The sequence below is a fragment of the Vicugna pacos genome, chromosome 35 (genome assembly GCF_048564905.1).
Source record: "Vicugna pacos chromosome 35, VicPac4, whole genome shotgun sequence".
Taxonomy (NCBI): Eukaryota; Metazoa; Chordata; class Mammalia; order Artiodactyla; family Camelidae; genus Vicugna; species Vicugna pacos.
Window position 1 is genome coordinate 34,778,445 of NC_133021.1, and position 20,365 is coordinate 34,798,809.

Genomic DNA, 20,365 nt, shown 5'->3' on the forward strand with positions numbered 1-20,365 from the left:
GCCTCGGGGTGTCCCAGCACTGCCGTCTCCTGCGGGTACGGGTCCTAGACTGTGCTAAGGTTGCCTCTCTCTCAGAAGAACTTGAGGGGTCCTGCACAGGCCCCCACTAGAAGCTCTGACTGCTTCAGCCCCTGCTCACGGCACTCACCATCTGGTTCCTCGGCCCTGGGGTCCACTCCTCGCTTGTCCTTTACACGCCCTTTCTTGGTGGTCTGTCACGTGCTCATTTTCTCACCTGGATCTGAGCTCTGGGGGGGGACAGAGGTTCTCCCCCTCCCCCTTATCCCAGCACCCACAGCACCTTGGCCACTGGGGCTTCAGCAGACGTTGGCTGATGTGGGCCACTCCCCAGAGTGGGCAGGGCTCCTCCATCCACGCCCCACACAGCCAAGGGCCCCCCACGCATGGCCGGGCTCTGAGTGCCCTTGTGGGAAACTCCCACCTCCTGTGCATTTACCTGTATGTGGGAATCCCTTTTGTCACCGTGGCTCAAATAATGCAGGTCAAACTGCGGGTGGGTGTCAGGTGCCCAGGGGACGTGAGTTGAGGGGGCAGTATTCGGGGTATTTGCGGCCTTGAGGCGAGCATTCTGTCTGTCTCTGAGCCTCTCTCTTCTTTCTTCTTTCCCTCCCTTCCTCCTTTTCTTCCTTTTTTTCTGAGCCCTTGTATGCAGACTGACTTATTGCGAACTCGGCAGCAGAGGCAGGGTTTCGGGAACAGCTTTCCGGGTTGTCACCAGGTCACCAGGCAGGATTTGGGGCAGAAGTGGGGCTGCCACTTCCTTTCGCACTTTGGCTCCATCGCTGCCAACCGGGGTTTTATCAGCTGCAGACGCTGCAGTGCTTCGACTTCTGAACTGTCGATCGTGAGCGAGAACGGTGTCAAGGCTGAGGGGGACGGCAAACTGAGATCAGCCCTGCAGCGAGTGCAGACCAATAACACCCGTTGTCTCCGTGCAGAATTGGAATGAGGTTTTCTCACAGGAGAGTGTCCGCGACGTTACGACAAAGCAATTTCAACCCTAACCCAAGGGCACGATTCCCACGGGATGGGACCCGGGTCTGTTTCATTTACATGCGGGTCAAGCATCCAATTGATTTTTAACTGTCCATTTTATTGTTTGTCAGTGAAAAAAGAACAAATCCAATTTCAGAGGATCGGTCCCCATAGGCAGGCTACTCTGAACATAAATATGTCCAGTTTAGCCTCGGCGATGCATCTCTCAGTCCTGTGTCCCTCCCAGGCTGGGGGCCACGGGTCGTAGCTAACCAGGCAGAGGTCACCAGGCTGAGTGCTGGCGGGAGACTGTGCACCAGTGCTTGTCAGGAGCCAGAAAAGGCTTTGTCACCTCTTTGCAGCTGAAAATGACACTTTGTTCATTTCTGGGGTGAAGAGTAACAAGTTTTAGCAAGTCGTCAGCTGTCTGTACTTGAGGGTGAACTGGGTCCATCAGATAAGCACATAGCTTCCAGCCCGTGGGGAGATGCTGAAGACTGGGCTCCGAGGGGACAGAGGAGCACCTGGCGTGTGGTTCTCAGCTGCACACCAGCCACTCCGAGTCTCCTGGACACACTTGTAGCTGCAGAGTCCCGGGCTCCACGCCAGGAGCACACACACGGTGCTCTGGGCAGCGGGCTTTCTCTTTGATAACAAACATCCTCAAATGTCCTATTCCAAAATACTGTGTTTTCCCTTAAAACATCAAAACCTAGTTGGGCCTGGTTGGGGCAAACACAGAGACATCCACATCTTGACGTGGTGCGGAAGGGGAGCAAGGAGAAGGTGGAGGAAGTTCCACGTCGGCGCCCAGCGTTGGGGCAGCACCAGCGGGGTCCACACACCCAGGGGCAGGAGTGGGAATCCCGCGGTGGCTGTGCGTCTGCCCACATGTACTGGGCTCTGACACCAAGCACCACGCTGCTGGAACTGGTGTCTGCAGCCTCTGGGGTGCCAGCCAGTGACAGTGGTAAGAGAAGCCAGGCGATGGGTTGTTGAGGATAGACCATGCCCGGGGTCCAGATCAGACTACCATGCAGACTAGGGACTGTGGAAGCTCTCTGTGCCTTTTAGCAGAAAATTCTACCTTGGTGAGGCCCACAGATGTGTGTAGCCCATGGAGGACTTGAGTTCAGAATGGAAGACATCACTTTTGATACCGTCTACTGGCTTGAGTAGCATTCCTAGAGTGATTTCTCAGCGTTCCTTGCTCAGGCTCTGGGGAATAATCCGCTTCCAAGCTCTTTCCAGCAGTAGGTGGGATTCAGTTCCTTGTGTTACGGGACAGAGGCCCCTGGTTTCCTTGCTGGCTCTCAGCTGAGGCTGATCTTTGCTCCTGGAGGCCACCCGAATGTCTCCTCAGGTGTCCGTGTGGCTCCCTCCTGCCGTGGAGGTCAAGGTCCTTTCATTCTTGGAGCCCCTAGGACTTCCCTTCTGTCAGCCTTTCTTGCTTCAGCCAAATAATGTTCTTTGTTCTTAAGGGCTCACATGATTAGATGGCATTAGTGTGATAATGTCTCTGTTTTAAGGTCCATGACCTTAACCACGTCTGCGAAGACCCTTCTGTAAAGGCCCTTCAGGTAAGAAAACATATTATTAGGTCACAGTGACATCACTGGGGCCATTGTGCTGACCAGTCCTGCAGTGAGACCATCGGCATGGCTCAGGGAAAGGCTGTGTGTTTCAGGCCTGGTGGGGAAACACTGATCAGGCCCTGAGACGCAGATGCGCAGGTTTGTGGCGGAGCCCGGGGACCGGAGCAGTCCATGTGTTTTATCTGATTCTTCAGGGGGCTTTCTCTCTACTCCAGTACCAAGGCCATTAGAGATCACGGGAGAGGTGAGCACTTGTGGGGGTGCTCGGAGAGAGCAGAGGAGAGACAGGCTGGGGGAGGGTAAGCGTTAAGGAAAGTGCCGTCTGTTGAAAAGCGAACGTACCACAAGGGGCCTCGCTCTGTACCGTTAGCTCCACTCCTGGAGGTCCAGGCTGTGGCGCGCTCCCCGGTGGAACAGGCTGACAGCAGAGGTCGACGGCAGAGCGTGTGTCGGGACAGACTCTGAAGGGGGACTGATGTGCTGGCAGAAACGAAGGTGACAGACGCAGTGCTGAGCTTTGGTGCACCTCAGTTTGCATTCAGATAAATGTCCATGAAAAGACTAGTTCGCGTTCATTTACCAAAACTGACTTTTGATAGAAAAGGTAAACATTTATGTCTAAACATACTTTTAAATGACCGTGTATCTTAAATGTCAGATTCCTTAAACATTCCTTGGTGACTATATATTAATGGTTCCTAATAATTTCATACATCCCGAAAAAGTTAGGAAAAAGAAATTTGTGGAAAGATGTTTCTTAAAGGTTTTTGGTTTTGCTTTTATATTTGCTAAGTATTTAGAAGAAGAAGTTTGAGCTGACTAAACATAAAGAAGGCTTCTCAGTATATGAGAGGAAAGTAAAATGTGAATTGTATGATTGTGCATTTGCTATGACCTTGAGATGAATGCAAACATTACTGCCCTGTGGTGTGGTGTTTATATGCAACATACGGTATGCATTTATTACACTTGGGGTATTTCCAATCAAATGAAGAAGAAGTATGTCGATTATAATAAATCATTTTTTTCATGAAGTTGATTCTAACCACATGTCCTTTAACAGAGAACTTCCAGAAATAGAGAAGGTTATTAGATAATAACCCTTGGCCGCCCTCCCATATCCTGTGGGACTGCACACGGCAGAAACATTTAATTTCTCTCCGTGTCTGGACGTGATGTCTTCATGTACCTGATCAAGCTCATCTCACTATTAGGAGCAACTATTAAACTGGAACGGGAGCACCTGTCTGTGCAGCAGTCAAGCATCCTATTCTGTTCACGCGATGTAGATACTAAGTAAGGAAGGTGAAAGGAGTTGAAAAGTTTTCTCTGAAGTTACAGGCATACAATTTACATACAGGTATAAATACATAAATATTACAAATAAATGCAGCATTAAATTAGAATTAGTATAGAGAGACAGACAGACAGACAGACGGAGGGAGACAAAGAGACGCATCACCTGGTGCCCACTGTTGAGGAATTCCAAACTGCACATTTGGGAAGAAGACTAGGTCCAGGAGATGAGCAGAGCCTTTAGTGCCGACCATTCTGTTAAATAAACTCACCTATCACATACCAGAGGCGTCGTGAAAAGTAAAACAATTGACACCACTTCGTGGATGCAGCGATGGCCCAGAGCATGGAGCTCAGCCAGCCGCCCAGGCAGCTGAGGAGACGGGGGCCTGAGGGATGAGGGAAGCAGAAAAAACACAGCAAAAGAGCCAGCTTATTTCTATATTAATTGAGTTTGCACTCAAGGATGTGTGGATGTAGTCTAGAAGGCCCTGTGTTATTTATTAGCATTACTACTGCTATTTGGATGAAATTGAAAGAGCACCAGAGTGGACAGTTCGGGTCTAAGGCCACCCAGCCCACTGGCCAGCTGGGCAGATGCGGGCAAGTGACGGACACACTCTGATCCTCGGGTTCGTCATCCCTCAACTGGGACGACCACGTGAACTGAGGCGAGAGGCGCGCCGTCCACAGTGCCTGGTCTCTGAAGGGACTGTAAACATCCTCCCGCACACACCGCCCCTGTCAGTGTCACCTGCTCATGTTTCAGTAACTCCTGACGGTCCCGCCTGCCAGCCTCGGCTTCATCCAGCTCCTCGCAGTGAGCTCGCCTTTATAAAACAAAGAGCAAAGCAAGGTCTGTCTGCTGGGAGTGGTCACCGCGTGTGGCAGTCGAGTGCCATTGGCAGCAGTCCACCAGATGCCAGGGTTGGGTAACTGGACAGCTTCCTCTCCAGGCACGATGCTGGCGGCCGCCCCGGAGCCCGGTAACAGCGGAACTCCTGCTGTGATGGGGTTGAGCCGCCTCCTGGTGTGGGGAGGACAGGGCCCCATCCTGCTTCACCAGTCAGTCAGTGGCCAGCTTCAAACCTGGCTTCCTGCATCTGTGAAGTGGAGGTGACACAGCCCGTCAGTACAGCGGCTGCAGGAGGGGGCCCCACGGAGCCCCTTCCACGCGGACTCCTCTGCAGGGCGGGCTGCTGCTGGCCTCCTGGGACCCCACCCCCTGCAGGCATATCCCGCTCTCCCAGCAAGCCCCGGCGTCTTTCACCGTGGGCGGGTCATCCCTGTTGTCAAGGACGAAGGAAAGGAGGCTCAGGAAAATTAAAGCCATGAAACTCCCAATTTGCACAGCTAGAAAATCACCTTGGGCCCAAAGCTGCATCACTCTCAGTGCTGCGTGTGAAATTTCTCCTCCCTCACTGCGAGGGGGTCATGTAAACGTCCCTGCCCTGTTCAGCTCAGATGTGCCCGTGGTACATCGCTTCAGTCCTCGAGCTGCGAGTGGAAGCAGGTGTCTGCTCTTCCCAGGATCCCAGAATCTGTGCAGGTCCCCTCCTGCCCGGCTGGTCCCAGAGTGAGGGCAGGCCGGGTGCCACGGGGGTCCAGGCCCGGCGTTCACGCTCCTGCCTGCAACGTGGTCCTCCCTCAGGTGGAACCACATTAAGTCCTGTTGTCTTGACCATTTAGTGCCCAGAAATGATTCATCAGTGACGTCCAGTTACCAGCAATCCCCTCTTATTTAGTTTGCAGACCTTCTATGCTTAGTATTTAGTGATTAGGATGAAGTGTAGTTTCCACACAACATAAGCATTTGTTGTGTTGCTGGAATTGTGTTAGCAGAGCTTTCTTCCTCAGGCAGGGAGCGGTGAATAAAGCTTAATGGGAATTTGATGACTTGGGATAAGGCACAGTTCTGTAGATTTAGCTTCAGAAACTGTAGAAATTAGTTTTTGAGTCTTTATTTTCAGAAATCCAAACTCAGAAGTGAATTAGATCTGGATAATTCATATTCAGTGCATTTCAGTTTTAACATAACTGAATCATGATGCAGTGGAACCTGGTCACAGTATTGGCCAATTTACAGGATAAACTAATCAGATAATCTGACAGCTCATAAAATAATCCTGTCAAAGATCCTACATTTAAGGTGATGGAGACACTCTATGTAATGACGAAAGGTATCAGGCTGGAAGAAAATGATTTTGTATAAAATGACTCGTCACATGCAAGAAATGACTATTCATCCTTGCTGTGTTCAGGATGGGTCTCCCAACATAATTTTTAAACTATAAATTAACACAGAAAAGAACTAGTACTTTTTTACCTCACACTGTAAATCAAGAGATTCTGAAGCCAACTGCATTACCTACAAAGGAACAAGAAAGGCCTCATGGTTCTTTATTTGGTTTATGTTCGTGATGACTCCCTATTCCTACCACAACTGCTGCGTGGGACGTGTAGGAAGCAATGGTAGGAAAGTAAAGTACAAAAAGAAACAAAAGTGCATTTTGTTCAGCAGTATGAAATATGAGACAATAGGAACATTTGAAATGTAAACAATGAAATCTATTGTAAACACAAGGACATACAGCATTCGGAACTACATGGGCCGGTGTTTCAAATAAACATGCAAAGCTGGCGGTTAGCCGCGCTAGACAGGTATGTCTGCTACAGTAGAAAGGTATGCTCACCTGACTTTTATTGTGATATTACAGAAATGGAATTTGCATTGAAGAGGGAAGCAAGAACCATACTGATGCTCCAAGATCTTCCGAGCTCCTCAGAAAGGTTAGTGCAACTTAAGCATTCTCTGAAGTGGAGCAGACTGAGGAGACGGCTCATTGAAGGGCGTAGGTCTCTACCTGGAGCAGAGGTGGGCAGGAGGGGCTGGAAAACCATCTGAGCAAAAGTCACAGGATTCGATAAAAGGAATGATCAGTGACAGGATCCAAGGCTTCTCTCTTTCAGATTTGAATTCTGTGGGAGTTTATTCCCCTGGTCTGTGTACAGGTGCAGGCCTGAGAGCTCTCTGGTCCAGCAGTCTAATAAAATGACTCTGCCATCCCATGTCATTTGCCCCTGTTACTCCACTGCTCTGCCCTCCCTCGTCATCAGGTTTCCAGCAAACCTTTACTGGAAAGCACTCATCTGCACTGGGACGGCGAGGGTGCAGTTCAGAGAGGGAGGGACACTGCCCACGGCGTCCCAGAGGCAGAACTGAGCTGCTGAGACCCTGCCTTGGAACCTACGTCTGAGACCCAGCTCTGCACGCGGGGCTCCCTGAGGTCTGCCTCCCCGCGCAGAGCTCCTTGGGTTCCTCAGGAAACGTTTCCTGGATGGGCCGTGGTCTGAAAAGAACCAGGTGAAGAAGTGACTGGCAACGCTGGTCCGGGGTTACCGGAAACTGGCAGGGACCTGGGATTCGAGGCCCTTCAGCCTTCTTCACAGGAGACGAGCCGCAGAGCCTAGCGAGACAAGCACGGTTCCCTGCATGCCTCCTGCATGTGATGTAACCCCACGCTCTGCCAGGCAGTGGTGGGAATGTAAAACGTCTCAGGTGCTTGATGTGGGAGACCTCAGTGACCAGATCACTTTTATTATCTGACCCAGATCATCTCGGTACAGCCAATAAGTGTGTGCCAAGGTCCATTAATATACAGGTAAATGAGAGAGAGATGGACAGATGGACAGCGGTAGATGTAGACAGATGTAGGTAGAGGTAGAGGATTGACAGATGGAAACAGACAGTAGCCAGACAGACAGACGACTGATAGGCAGATACGAGGGAGGGAGCTCCCTGCGGATTAGAGGGAACTCCCTTTATTTCCGAGGGTGTCCTATGACTACACTGAAGAATCTGAGTTTACCCATGTATTTTATTTCTTTTATTGAACTGGAACGCCGATACATAAGCAGCGTCACTTCTGGGCTGTGGGTCCTCAGCTGTTCACAGCAGCATCCCTTTCCCCTTTTATTTCACAGTTAAGAACCATCTTACAATTTTTAAACAAACCTAATGGCTTCCCAAAACCATTTCATTTTTCCGTCTTATTTACTCACAACGGAAGTAGTTTTCACCTGCCACATATAAAGAAGAGCTTTTCCAAGAAGATTGCTTCTGAGGAGTTTCCCTTTCCTGCCGCGTCAGGTTTGCACCAGAAGCGTGGAAACCTCTGCACCAGGCGTTTCACGAGGGAGGACTCAGGCACAGGGAGGGCTGTGGACCAGGAGAGCACGAGACTCCGTCAGGAGGACAGTTACCTGAGCCGTACTTGCATTTCCTCACTGGGCTTCAGCTCAACCGCACAAACAGGCTGGGAGCAGAACTGTAACATGAGGCCGTCGAGACAGAATAGCCTACGACAAGGGTGGGGGTGAGTTGTGCCCTCCAAACTGCATAATGGAATTAGAAATCCGTCCTGGTCAGGTGCAGTGGGTAGGATTACTTCCAGAAAGAATCTTTTGAGAATGCAGACTGTGCCAAAATTTTAATGTGATAACTTAACGGAATTGACACAAACAATGGACCAGCAATGGATGCATTCTGTTTCTACCAATACGTCCTTGAGTTAAAATTCGATCTGGGGAAGGGAAAAAACCTCCACGTGTCTGGAGTCTAAATCTGGTGTCTGGCATGAGCTTGAGAGAGCACCGTCTCAATGCTGCACTCCACCTTCGAGGAAGGAGAGACCCAGAGAGGCTGGCTTGTGATCCCTAGCTGCTTCCTGGCACACCAGGTCTGCAGAGCTTCGAGGGACCCCGGCCAGGGCCCGTGCGCTGCCCGGCCCGTCCGTCTGGTTTCTGCCTGTCTGAGCCCGCCGGGCCAGGCAGGCAGCTGAGGAGGCCCTGCAGGAGCACACAGAACCTGGGCTGTCACTCACTGGACTGTTTTGGTGCTTCATGAGTTTTACTGTTTTGAAATCATTTATGTAAGACTGGCCCAGGGTACTGAGGCTGCAGGTGCCAGTTTTAAGAATCAGATAAATTCCTATTGTTAGCTGCAGTTGTATACATTTCCCCTAAAGACATCGTAGCTCCCAGCTTTATCAGTAAACATGACACGCTGGAGAATCAGGTTCTTGGTGAGACTGGTGGAGGGTTTTAGCCCAGCAGCGAGCGTTACTTGTGTGCAGACACGCTCATTTCCCAGGAGCCAGCCACTCTGGAGTCAGGGCAGGGTGTTTTTTTTTTTGTTTGCTCCATTTTGTTTAGGTACCTAGCTGTCCCCAGGAAGCCAGGGGATACTTCTGTAGGAAAGGCAGGAGAGCAGAGCGACTCAGGGTTCCAGAAGCAGACTTGGCTCCCAAAGTGCATACTCTCAGACTGCAGAGTTAGACGCCCTTGGCAACCGACTTGCGCCTCGCAGCGTCCGCTCTCCCGTCTGGATGAGTAGGGTGGTGTCCTCCACCCCGGGTGGCCATCACACCGGAGGCACAGCAATCAGCCCAGTGTGTGTGAGAGCTGGGCCTCGGGGCAGCGGCAGAAGACGCTCGTGCAGGCAGTGGTGACGGGAAGAGAAAGTCATGCCAGGAGGGGCGGGAGGTGTGGCTGGGGGGAGGAGCTGCCTCATGTGCACGCTCCCTAGGCCACTGGTGGAAACAGTTTAGTGGCCCCACTCTCCCAGCAGTTATCATGAGAAGTCATGGCAGTCGTTGTCATAAAAGCAGGGGAGAAAAAACCACGTGACGTAAAAGGACAATTTCAGAGCCATCTACCTGCCAGAGCGGTGGTTCAGCTCATCTCCTCGACGGATCATAGTGTAAGATGCAATGAAGACACTGAAATGGGAAGTGAACCTCTCTACCCACCTGTACTTCCAGAAATGGAGTCAAAGGAAATGACCACAATCAAAACAGACTAAATGTGAGGAAGAGGGAGAGAAGAGAGTGGTGGTCAATTGGATAAAAGAGTTTCTGACGGAGCAGACTCCCCACTGGAGAGGGCTGGGATGGGACTAACCGAGGAGTAGCCTGGGAGGAAGAGAGGTCTGGCAGTGAGCTCAGACGAGGAGGATTGTGGAGGAGTCACAGGGCCAAGACGTCCCCACGGGACGGGTGAGGCAGCTACTGGAGGTGTTTGCCCTTAGAACCTGGGATGTGCAGTGGTTTGTCTCCAGGCACTGAGACCACACAGAGCAGTGGCTACACACAGGTTGTAAAGAAAACTGTGGACCACAAGCCAGCATCTTGGATGATGAGGGTTACATCATGTAGACGGTAGGCACAGGGTAGGGTGGAAAGTCTGGCTTCACGAAGAGGTGAGTTGTGAAGACACACACTGGTTTTGGACACGGACGCATATGGAGGATGTAGAGCCACCAGCTGGTTTCAGGTCCAGGAGAGCTGCAGAGCAGAGTCAGGTTTGAAGTGAGACACGAGGTTGGTATGTGCTCTGACGAGGGCTCGTGAATACGGGGAGCACTCGTTGTTGGGGGGGAGATGTGGAAGATAGCATGGAAAACTTCAGGAAGCCTGGGAGGCAGGTAGGGAGGTGTGGGGTCAGGGAAGCAGGCAGCACCATGAGAGCGCGAGAGCGGTGAGTGCATGTTGCCGAGCAGCTTGCACTACCTGTGAGTCAGGCCTGTGCCTGATTGTCCAGTGTCAGGAGCACGTTGTGTCCCCATCGGACATAAGACCTCCTGACTTGTCCTCCGTGTTACTTGAGGGTGAGGGTATGAACACATTTGATCATACAGACAAACGTGTGGCAGTATCATGAGTCTATTTTAGATTATGTTTTGCTCTGCTTAACTGACCTGCTTAGTTACGCAGAACTAAAACGGTAAGAAATGGCATCATTTGAAGCCCACTCCTGAGCATTTATGTGGTCGTGAGTGAGGTCCTGCACAGGCAGGTGGCACGGAGGGCAGACATCAGCTGACCGAGGTCAACCACGCTGCAGTCCCAGGCCATCTGGTCTCCTGAGGAGGAATCTATAAACTTCATTTTGTGTTTGAATAACTTTTTTTGACTATAAACAATTCTTTGGAAACTGTTTCCCCAAAGAGCTCTATCTGACACCACAGCTGGTTCCATCCAAACAAAAGGTTTAGCGTGTAAGCCCAAAAGTCTTTAGTCCTAAAAATGCAATTTGCCATGCCTTCATGTTGATTTCCCATTTATTTGGGTATTTCACTCACTGTGTGCTGACCTTGTTCTACTGAAATCCATAGTTAGGATGGTTCCAAAGCCTCAAATCAAAGCGCACAGGTAGGAGCGACACCATCAGCATGGCAGAGAGTTTTCTGCCATCTGCCCCCCAAAGAACACCAACCTATACAATCACCTGTGGACTCGAGAGCCCTTGTGAAGTCCAGGGGTCCAGGGACAAGTTCCACACACCCCTGGAGCGAAAACACAGGACTGAGTGCCCTGAAGGAGGCCGGGGAGCAGCCCGGCTTTGCCAGTAGCACAGCTGAGGTCCGTCCCCCCACCACCCCCGGAAGAGAGAGTGCACGACCGAGTGCCGGCCACCCAGCTGCGCGGGCGCCGTCGCGGAGGCCCACATCTCTCTCGCCTGATCCAGAGCATTGACCTCGTACCTCAGCCTCTTAGAAGAGCCGCACCAATGACGTGGAATGCTTCCAGAGCAAGACGGGGGTGGCCTGTGTCTAGATGCAACACCAGACAAGCTCTGCCTGAACAGTCTGGGGGAAAAGTCACGTGGAAAATTAAAAGGTGTTGGGAGAGACATAACTGCTGACTCCCAGCTTGTGAAAGACAGTCGCACAGAAGAAACAGCAGCCTCGTCCCTCCGGCCCACCTGACCCGCAGCTGTGACCACAGACTCCATCTGGGGGTCTTGGTTTGTGTTTACCAGGCTTGCAGGTGTGAGGCACCTGCTGTGCGCTGGTTTGAGAAGCTGAGTCACCACTGAGCCCGCGCAGCCACGCCCCTGAGAGACCCAGAGGGAGAGGACTGGCCTGTGTGGTCCTCATTGTTACTATTTATAGCAAGCGCGTCATGAAGGAGACACCAGGTCTTCAGATTGTCACCCTGCTCACTCTCTCCTGTGTCCGGTGGGGAAGCTGGAGCCCCCTGTCTGTGCTTGCAGCCGAGAGGAGGTGTTCACCAAACAGCAGTGCGCGTTCTGGGGGGGCACGTGTATCTGCACTCCAGCTGTTCCTCTTCCTGCGATGTGTACCTAGAATATTAAGAAAGATCAGACGGAAGAGCTTCTGAGGCAAGATGCCTCCTTTCAGAAACTGCAAATTGTCAGGCCAGTTTCAGGGAGGGGGCAAAATCGGGCTGACCCTCGGCATCGCACTTCAGACTTGAGAGCTCAGATTCTCACACGCCTGTGTGAGTGCGGGTCCCAGGCAGGAGCCCCAGGCCTGTCAATGTCCGTTTCGTGACCGGCCAGCTCCTCAGAAGGACTGGCCACTGGGGACAAGTGCTCACCAGTCCTCACATGTGGTCAGCTCTGCAGCGTGGAACGTGCCATTTTTGTTTCACCATAACTGTTGAGAAAGGAGCCACCACCTTCTAAGATGCCACCGTCCTCGGTTAGATCATCCATGTGCACGGTGTTCTGTTTCACCTCCCCTCCAGTGGAGCACCACGCTCCGCACTGACAAGGAGGCCTTCCCGGTCTGGCGCGCCAACCAGTTTTGTCTCTTTTTTAACAGTCAGAAGGGAGGGTGTTTTGTAGTGCCAACAGCAGCATCCAGGGCTGTGATTTTTCCAAAGCGCTGGTTTTGTTTAGCAGAATGGAGCTGGCTGTCCACAGCAATCCCTGACAACACCACAGGGGATGCTCAGACCTGCAAAGCAATTAGCGACTCTCAGAGGAAATCCCACGAGCAGCTGATTTCCTGTGAGAGCCAAGCCAGTGTCTCAGCGCTGGGTCAGAGACACGCTTCTCAGCTTTCAGCTTGGATCTGCTTCCTGTTCCTGCAGGGCCATGGTGCGCCACGCAGTTCACTGGCCGCCTGCCCTGTTGGCCCCTGTCCTCTGTCCCAAGAACAGGAACTGGCCAGAGCCCTGCTGTGCCCCATTAGGACTGGGGCCCAGCAGGTGTCAGCAGTCTTCACTCCGGCACACGTACCTCCCCTCCTTAGATCGACCTTTTCTACTTGTCAGATTCCTACCGATCCTTCAAGATCTAATTCAGATGTCACCTATGTCATGAAGTTACCCGGATTCCCCCGCAGAGGGCATTGGTCACGAACTTCCGTGAAGTCTTGATTTTGGATGCCCGGCCTCCAGACCCGTGGGGGCCTGTTGTCTGTCAGCTGTCCAGTCTGTGGTGTGCTGTTAGAGCATCAGAATGGACTGCAAATGCCAGACCCCCAGCGACAGAGACTCCTGGTCTCTGACCTCTCACGAGGCTGTGGCATGGTCCTCTTCAGAGAAGATATTTGGCAGCGGATAAAAGGAGGAAGAAGCAGTCTGAGTGTGAGGCCAACTAATCGCCCACGTGCTTTCTGGTGTCCAGTACTTTCTAGTCTCTCCCAAGGGGCCGAAGGGACCCCAGATATGGTCAAGAGAGGTGCAGACACAGACAAGTGTTCACACTTAAGACTCTGTGCCTCATAAACACTTGTCAGGCAGCTGAAGTGACAGTAAGTCTGCCTGGGTCCTTCTGGCCCCATGCCCCCAAGCAGTGTATACAAATGAATTATCTAGTATGGTTCTCCCACTAAAAACCACGTTGTGTTTTTTTACTATTACATTTCTTGAGATGTGACGGATATCACTTAAATATCATTTTAATTGACCCACACACAGTTGATGGAAGCAGCAGTACCTACTTACTACTCGTAAAGCATCTTCTGTGTGTGAGACACTGTGCTGGGAACTTGAGAGGTATTGCCTCAGATCCTCCCAATAGCAAAACGTTTGGGTAATTGTTACTATGCTGTTTTACTATTCTAGAATAGCTGGCTGAGCGTTATCAATTAAGTGAAGAGCTGAAATTCTAACCTGCTTCTTCCAGGTTTAAAGCCAGACTGTCCCCACAACATCACACCTTGATAAGCTTCCTCGACATGTCCCTGGGGAGCAGGATTTGCCCCAGAGGAAGTCACGCAGCTTTCTGGAAGGCTGAAGAATCTGGACACCCAGTGTGCCTCTCTGCAGGACCGATCGACGTCTACCTGAAGGGGCGACAGCTTCGAAAACACAGGTGCCAGCGGCCCTGCACTGGTAAGGGCCCCAGGGTTCCCGGCTTCATGATCCTTCAGACGTGAGCAGACGGATGCTCTGCCGCCGACGTGGACCCTGTGTGTGTGAGTCCAGCCCCAGGGAAACAGCTCTGCGGGGTGGGAGGCGGGGAGCAGCGCTTCCCCTACGCTGCCCAGGTGCGAGGGCGCAGCCGTGGGCACGTGGGGAAAGCGGCGGTCCCCAGCGTGGGTCTGCGTGCTCGGCCGGCGTCTCCCCGCGGACCTGGCGTCGCGCGCCTGCTTCGGCTCATGGGAGTAGGTCTGTGTCACTTGGGGAGATGCGCAGTTATTCCTGAATAATTCGGGGCTCCTGGAAGGGCGAAAGCAATTGTGAGGATGCTGAGTTTCCATCCGACGTTTTAAGCGCAGCCAGACCGTCACAGGTTCCGTCGTGGGCGGGGGTCCCAGCTTTAGGGCGGGCACCGCCCGTCAGCCCGGGCTCGTTCCGAGGATGAAGGTGGCGGGGGATAGGGGACACTCGGGGGCTCCGTAGGCAAACTCCGGGAAAGACGAAAAGTATTTTATGCGAAAGGGTTCTGACTAAAACTGGGGAAAGGGCGAAAGTCACTTAAGATCTAGATGGGAAGGTCACTCTAGAAGGACGTCCGTTATCAAGTATCTAAACCCCAGGGGGCGGAAGAGTCCATTCCCGCCTCGTCCCTGGAGACACCGCCGGTAAGTCAGAGAAGGAAGGGGCGCCAAGGTCAGTCCTCCTGTCCTCGCCCGAGGCTGTGGCTGGGAGCCCCTGGGGACCGAAGTCAGGCGCGGCACCTTCGCATGCGGCTGTTTGCTCGGGGGCGGGGGCACCCACGGAGGAAACCCGCCGGCGCAGCTGAGGTGACCTCGTGGGCTCCGCGTGTTCGGCTGGGAGGCTGCACACGTGTTCTGGGGTCTTCTCCTACGTGCATACGAATTAGCTGATGTTAGCAGAAGCGCGGAGGGCCGGGCCGCAGTGCGCGTCCTAACTCGTGTAATCGTCGGCCTGGACGGGGTGGCTGCACACGCTCGCTGCCCGACCCACCTCGCTCGCTTCCACCAGCCGCGCCTTGGTGAGAGTTACGGTGAGCGTTTTCGTTTTCTTTTCCGTCAGCTCACTGGAAGCCTCGGTGACAAATGGTAAAGTGCACCCTTTCTAAGGGTGCAGCGCAGTGAGCGTCCACAGACGTGCCTGCAGACCGTTACACCGCAGCCGCAAACGGGACGGGACGTTTCCGTCCCCGAACGTGCCCCACGCAGCTCCGCCGGCGGCCCGCTCGGCGGCGGGCGCTGCCTCCCGCCGTGGTGCTGCCGTGGCCGGACGGCCTGTCCCTGGGGTCGCCCCCCACGCCCACGGAGCCTTCGGCGTCCGGCCCGTCTAAGCGAGCGCACTTCTGCGGTGCGTCGGGGCGGCGTGTGAGCCCCGTGCGCGACGTGGCGCTGAGTCTCGCTCCGCTGCGGCTGCGCGCCGCGCCGCTCGGCCGCCGGCGCAGAGGGTGGCTCGGTGGGCTCCCCCCGCACACGCTGGAGGTTACGGCCGCTGCGGCTGCGACACTCCTGTGTGTGTCCTTGGTCTTCACTTCGCTCGAGGGAGCGCCTGTCGTGGAGCCCCTGGGCCTTCTGATACGGGTGTGTGAGTCCGCGGGGAACCGCCGGCGGCTCTCCGCGTGGGCTGCGCCCTTCTGCGTCTGTGCCGGCCGCGTGTGCAGGAGCGCGCGGGGGCTCCTGCGCCAGCCCGCCCTTGGTTTTGTCAGTTTTATTTGTCTCTGTGCTTTCAGCCATTCTAGTGGAAGAGTAGGGTATCAAAGTGTGGTTTTAATTTGCATTTTATTAATTATTGGTGAGACTAAATACCCTTCCATGTTTTTACTGAACATCTAAATTTCTTTGATAAAGATTTAAAATATTTTGTCCATTATATACTGGCTCATTCGTCTTTTATTATGGAGTCTGGAAAATTCTTTTTAAGTTTTTGTTACTAGTTCTTTATGAGCTACCTGTTTTTCAAATACCGTCTTCCAACCTGTGCCTTCTCCTTTGATTTACTTCACAGTGTCTTTCAAAAAATAAGAGTTTTTAATATAATGAAGTTTAACTTATCAGTTATTCTTTTCTAGTGTTATGTATAAATGAAAAGATTGTCCTTTTTCATTGAACTGTTTGTGCGATTGTCACAACTCAGTGGGAAATTTCCTATTCTGTTCTGTTGATTTGTAGATCTCAATCATTATGCCAATATTTACTGTCTCCGTTACTCTGTACTGAAATCAGATACTATTCTTATTCAAAATCGTTTTGCTATTCTTGGTCATTTGTTTTCCATATAAATTTTAGAAAGAGCTTTTAAATTTCAAAAAGCTGTTACAGTTTTGATTGTGTTGAATCTATAAATAACTTTTGGAAGAATTGACCTTTTTGCATTATTGAGATTTTATATCCATAAATATGGTGTATATTTCTTCATTTAGAAATTTATTTAGATTTTAATTTTTCTCAGCAATATTTTATGGTTTTCAGCAGAGAATTCTTACACATATATTTTAGCTTTAACTCCAAGTATTACATAATTTTGATGGTATTGCTAATGTATTTTGTTAATTTTAATTTTCATTCTTTATTGGTAATTGCAGAAGGACTGTTGGTTTTCTGTATTTTGAGCATGTTCCTGAGAATTTGCTAAACCTATTCTATTCTAGTTGTGTTATTCAGAATTTCTGGATTTTCTTTGTAAATTATTTAATCTTTAAATAAAGGCACTTTTGTGTTGCCTTTTTAATATGTAACCTTTAAAAAGTCCTCATTCTGCCTTATTGTTTTGGTTGTATGTACCAGTTTGAATAGGAGAGGTGAGAGAGGCTGTCCTCGCCTTGTTCTTAACCTTAGGGGGAGGTCTTTTACCTTTAAGTATGAATAGATTTGGTCTAGAATCGTGTGATATGATCAAATACTTTTTATTGTTTAATCTACTTTATAGGAATCACAGCAACTGATTTTCAAATGTTGATACAACCTTACATTCCTGGAATGCATTCAATAGGTCATATACATTTTTCTCATATTTTTGGATTTGGTTTTTAAAGCTTTGGCAGTGGTCGCTGTATCTATGTTTATGTGGAATACTGTTTTGTAGCACTTTTTCTTGTCTTTTTTTATGCTTTTGCTTTCAGAGTAGTTCTGGTCTTACCAAACGGGTTGAAATGTGTTCTCTTTTATTTTCTGGAAGACTATGTGCTCAGTTGCTGTTATTTCTTCCGTAAACCCTTCAGTAGACTTCACCAGGAAAGACATCTGAAACTAGAATTTTATTTCTTCAGTGAATTCATGGTGATTGATGCTGGTTATCCTTCTCTTCTTGGGTAACATTACATGCTTTCTATTTAATCTATCAAATATATTGCCTTACAGTGTTTTAAATATTCTATCTTTTTAGCGTCATTAGGATCTGTGGTGAGCTCACTCTTTTATTCCTGCTACTGGAAATCTGTATCTTTCTTTTTTTCTTGATCACACTAGCTAGACTTTAAATAATCTTCTTAGTCTTTTCAAATGGTCAGTTTTGGTTTCATTGATTTTCTTTAATTTTCTGTATTATGTTTGATTTTTGCTCTTATTGTTATAATTTCCCTTTCCCATTTTCTTGAAATTTAATTGGATTTTTTTTTCTATTTTCAAAATCTGGAAACCCGCACCAGTGATGTGAGCCTGTTTTACTTTCTAGTACAGGTGTGTCATGAATTAAAGCCTCCGCTGGGCACCGCTTCAGATGCATCTGACCCAGTTCAAAGAATTCTGCTCTACTTGTATTCAATTAAAATAGATTATAACTTCCCTGAAATGTCTTCTTTGGCTGTTGGATGATGTAAAAGAAGGTTGTTTAATTTCCAAATATTTGGATATTGTCAAGATGCCTGTATGTTCCTGACACTCTGAGTTTAATTCTGTGTTCAGAGAACACCCTTCGTCTGGTCTCAGTGCCTGTACACGTGCTGATACTTGTTTTCCGGCCAAGCAGAGGGTCTGTCTTTGCAGACAGTTGACGTGCACTCCCTGCAGGTGGTCGGGTGCTCTGCAGATGCCGGGATGTCGGGACTGTTCGGGCTTCTGTGCACTCGTTTTGTGTCTGTTTATTCTGTCGATTGCTGAGGGCTGTTCAACCCTCCAGGAGTCATTTTGGATCTGCCTACTTCCCCTTTCAGTGCTGTCAGGTAGCTGGGATCTTTGTGATTAGTTCCATACACATTAATTCTTCTTGATGAATTGTCTCTCCATTATTATGTAATAATGATAAATACCTCTCTTTGCATGGTAACATTCCTTATTTTACGGCCTACATGAATATGTTAAAAATTAACACACACATTTGCTTATAAATACATACCTAAGTCTCTCAAAAATAATACTTTACACTTTTAATACAGTTTTCAAATGTATAATAAAAATACATACATGCAAACACATGTTTAATGCAATTTTAAAGCAATTTCTGGTATGAATATTAAAACTGACAGCTTTGAACAACTTAGGAACTATATCAAGAGACACATTAAGGATAAATGTTCTAACTGATGCTTCTTAATAAATCTTCTTGCTTCTCATCCCCAAACCAGGTCACATATCAGCAAATAAATAATGAAAAAAATTCTTCTGCATTATAATTACTTGGAAAATTGATAACTAAAGAGACCATTTAATAAGTTAAAAATCAAATTTGCAGTGATAGACCTGAAAGGATTCAGAAAATAATCACTGTAACACAAAATATGAGTTCTGAAAATGCGAAGGCATTCCAAAAACCTCGTCGGTGGTTACTTGGTCTGTTTGAACTTTAACTGGTGAGTGTCCTTATGTTTATACTACCTGTGAACTTATAAAACTGCCCTTCTTTCTCTCAGAAGGTGGGTTTGAGATTGATATTTATTTTCCCTTTAAACGTGTTGAAATTCCTCTTGACTCTTACTTCTGCACGTTCTGGGCTCAGTGTGTGAAGCTGTCTTTCCCTCCTGACAGGAGAACGGGCCTGACCACTCATCCCAGACAGTGGTCAGTCCGGGCTGCTGGGCTGTGGTTTGCATCGTCCGGTCTCACAATCTTGGCTTGCTAAGACCAGAATCCTGTTATCGCTCCGTCTGCCCTCACACTCAGGGACCGTAGTCAGTGAGGACAGACGGGCCTCTGCTGCTGACCTGAGTATTATGTCCTAAAAGAGGACCCTCGCTGGCTTGTGTTGTGACTGAAACTCCTACAGTAACCAGATACTTAACATGCTTGGGGATTCATCCGCAACCACGTGCTGGCGGCGCTTCCCCTCCAGTCGCTCCTGTGGCCCACGTTCGCCTGGGTCGTCAGGGCCAAAGGTCTGGTGATTCGGAGTGAGAGTCATTGGAACAACCTGAGCTGCAGGATGGAGCACGTCATCAGGATAGAGGAACGTGGCCAGTGGAACAGAGGACACCTATGAAAGAGGCTCACAAGGGGAAGGAAATTGAAAAATCAAGTCCTGATAGTTCACGGATTTGCCTGAGTTTTTCCCTGCCTATATCAATCTGATTCCTGCCGGGGCCGCCTGCGGCTTCAGACCACAGTGCCCCAGGCTGAAAACGGGCAAGGGGCTTGGGAACGACTTTGTCCAGTCCTCCTCTGATGCTTGAAATCCTGCACAGCATCCTGCTTTGGGGGCCCAGCCCCTGTACCAATTCCCAGAATTCACAGGTGCCTAAGGCTGCGTTTCACCCTCAGACATTCTAAAGAGCAGCAGGGTCTTCATGTGGAGCTGAAATCCGCTGCTTTGAGCATCACATGTTGGTTTGGATTGAAAACAGAGGTCAGATAGAATGAATTGCCCTCTTCTTCCAAAGGTTAGCCCTTCCTGTGCTTGAAAACCTCATCACATCTCCGCCGGCCTCCCCAGCTCTTTCAGCACTCACTCGCCATTCTGGCCACTGCTTTAAAAAATCCCACTTTGTCTATGTCCTTCTTAATGTATGACGTTGAAACTAAACAAACATCTTCCAGTATTGTCTGGTAAATGGAAATCAGTCTCTTCCCAACCTGTGCTTCCGTAAATGTCACTTCAGTGGGGTCACCACACACCATCACATCACAGCAGGTGATGAACGTGATTAGATCTCCCCATATTTTGAGAAGCATTCCAGAGACAAAGCTTTTCATCTGCTTCAAAAAGGTTACATGCATAGGGGAGGAAGAAAAGGTCCAAAAATGAGAATACCATTTTATTTCGTACTCCTACTTTTAAGAAACTTAAGACTGTTAAGAAAATAAAGTTTCTTCAACTCCAAAGGAAGTAGATAACAAAAATAATTCTCAGAACTTTCTGTCC

General features: G+C 49.8%; 1 protein-coding gene across 12 annotated transcripts in view; it reads left to right on the forward strand.

The window, feature by feature from the left end:
* ADARB2 (adenosine deaminase RNA specific B2 (inactive)) overlaps positions 1-20,365 on the forward strand; it is a 420,003-nt gene that overhangs the window by 24,531 nt on the left and 375,107 nt on the right. For 5 of the 12 annotated variants that reach the window (XR_012067232.1, XM_072955169.1, XM_072955167.1 and 2 more), the window contains exons 1-3: positions 2,599-2,835; positions 6,605-6,677; positions 13,827-14,035. The gene's annotated coding sequence lies outside the window, so the exon portion shown is untranslated. Of the gene's footprint in view, positions 1-2,597; positions 2,836-2,961; positions 3,196-6,604; positions 6,678-13,826; positions 14,036-20,365 lie in introns of those variants that run through there. The other 7 variants (XM_072955158.1, XM_072955163.1, XM_072955166.1 and 4 more) reach the window with 4 other exon arrangements.